The following is a 2,500-nucleotide window of genomic DNA, read 5'->3' as shown; positions in this document are numbered from 1 at the left end:
AAATAAATAAGGTAGCTTACGTGTCATTTGATTAGTACTAACACTAATATATTCTTAGGATTAATAAAATCTAAACAGTCCCGAAAAAATACATTCTCACAATATAATATCTTTCTCAGTGCATGAGATTACGTGACCAAAATTATGAAATAAATAAACAAATGGCAACCGCTTTCACCGCCATTTTGACTTTCCAACTTTATATTTCAGATTACGTTCATGTATTTTGGTTTTGGTTTGGGTAAATCTTCTTTGTATTTGCTTGTGTGTGTGTGTGTGTGTGTGTGCGTGCGTGTGTGTCTGTATGCGTTTGTGTGTGTGAATGAATTTCCGTGTGTATTTGAGTGTGTGGGAATGTGTGTGCTCAAAAATATATCTGTAATGGACCTTCTTGTCTTTTCTTTGCACATTTCGCGAATAAACTATGTAAATAAGCCACTAGTTAGTGAAAGGAATCGTATGTAATTCCGACTTATGAGATGTAACAGAAGTGTGATACAATCTATAATATATATATATATAACACTAGATATATATATATATATATAGATAGATCTTTATCTATATATATATATTAATTATATACAGAAAAACAAGCAAATGATTTAGTAAAAAAAAAAAAAAAGAAGTAAGCAGACTGTCAATTTACTAAGGAAGTAAGTAAATCAGTGAAGAGTGAATCGGTGAGTAAACAAAGAAACAAACACACAAACAAGTCTTTCATTCCATTCACATCTGGATAATCAGTTAAACAAATAAAGAGGTAAACAAAACATATAAATACACATACGAGTAAATGAATAGGTAAACAACTAAAGCTAACTAAAGAGTGAATCAAACAAATAGAGACATAAATATAAACAAATGCATTTATAAACTAAAATTGATTAAACAAGTAACATAAGCGTATGAAAACAAGTCAAGGAGAGGATGAGTGTATAAACAAGAAAATAAGTGATAAGTTGATAAACAAGTTAACAAATTAATAGTAAGTTGATACACATAGTAGATAAATAGATTAACTAAAAATGACCGAGTAAATAAAGTAAACAAATGAACAACCAAATAAGCAACGCAAAGAACAGTACTATTGGCGCTAATGTTCCATTGTTCCTTAAACCTTCTGATCCTCCCTACCTCCCCTCCCTCTTTCCCTACCCCTACCCCTACCCTTACCCCTACCCTTGCCCCTACCCTTACCCCTACCCTTACCCCTACTCCTACTCCTACCCCCACCCTTACCCCTACCCTTACCCCTACCCCTACCCCTACCCTTACCCCTACCCTTACCCCTACTCCTACCCCTACCCCCACCCTTACCCCTACCCTTACCCCTACCCCTACCCCTTCTCCTCCCCTTCCTCCCATAAAAACGTCAGGTCTATAAAACTAATAACGGCAGTGGTTTAATGAGGTCTGTTGCTCTCTTTTCAAAACAACAAAGGTTATAAAGGGAGGTTTGTCTTGAAATTTGTTGATAGTTGATATATATATATATATATATATATATATATAGAGAGAGAGAGAGAGAGAGAGAGAGAGAGAGAGAGAGAGAGAGAGAGAGAGAGAGAGAGAGAGAGAAAGATTAATTTTATCTTTTATTTTTTTTTTTTTTTTTTTTTTTTTGGAGGGAAGGAGATTTAATGATTAAGTATACGAATAAAAAGAAAAATAGATAATGAGTTAAGGTCAAAGGGATTTTCGAAAGCTCTTCTGGCGGAGCACATGTGAGGAAAACACAAGGGAGGGATTCACCGCGAAGACTCGGCAGTTAACTTGACTCCAACGCATTTTCCGTAATGGAAGCCTCACGCTCCTTCTATTTCTCCTGCCAACGCCACCCAGCTTCATCTATCCTTGAGTCACTCCGTGCCCTTATCACATGAAATGAATAATAATAACTACAAAAATAATTCATATGAGATTGAATTCTTCTCCTAGATATCTGATTTACCCCCCCCCCCCACCCGCTACAACCCCCCACCCCGAGTTCTATTTCACTAACCATTCACACTGCTGACTCACAAGGATGACTCACTCACTTCTCAAAATAAAGTGGGAAAAGTAGGCTGTATATCTACCCTCTACCCTCTTCCACTATCTATTTTCTTGCCCCCCCCTACCCCCTATATCTCTATCAACTCTCTCACCCATCTATTCTCTCCTCTTCTTTTTCCTTCTCTTTCCCTTCCATCTACGCTTTCCCTCACTCTCTCCTTTCCAACCCCATTTTCGATTTACTCTCTCACTCCCTACCTCTCCTTTTAACTCTTAACTCTTATCCTGATCCCCCTCCTTTCAATCCTCTCTCTCCCCCTTCCCCTCCTTTCAATTCTCTCTCTCCCCCTTCCCCCTCCTTTCAATCCTCACACCCCGCTATCGCCGTCCACTCATTCGAGGCAATAATGGAATGGAAATAATCTTGAACTGGCGTGGATTGGTGACCGGATCGAGGGCAGATCTCATACGATGACCTTTTCTTGCCTCTCAGGGCGTTGTG

At 38.3% G+C, this 2,500-nt stretch overlaps 1 protein-coding gene across 1 annotated transcript in view; it reads right to left on the bottom strand.

Moving 5' to 3' along the window:
- The window catches only part of LOC122242952 (DBH-like monooxygenase protein 1), a 232,922-nt gene that overhangs the window by 209,246 nt on the left and 21,176 nt on the right, over window positions 1-2,500 (bottom strand). The window lies entirely within an intron of this gene.

The sequence above is a fragment of the Penaeus japonicus genome, unplaced genomic scaffold (assembly GCF_977035675.1).
Source record: "Penaeus japonicus unplaced genomic scaffold, GWHDUDI00000001_assembly GWHDUDI00000006, whole genome shotgun sequence".
In the NCBI taxonomy this organism is placed as follows: domain Eukaryota; kingdom Metazoa; phylum Arthropoda; class Malacostraca; order Decapoda; family Penaeidae; genus Penaeus; species Penaeus japonicus.
Note: the sequence above shows the minus strand (reverse complement) of the source record. Positions and strands in the feature narration are given on the sequence as shown.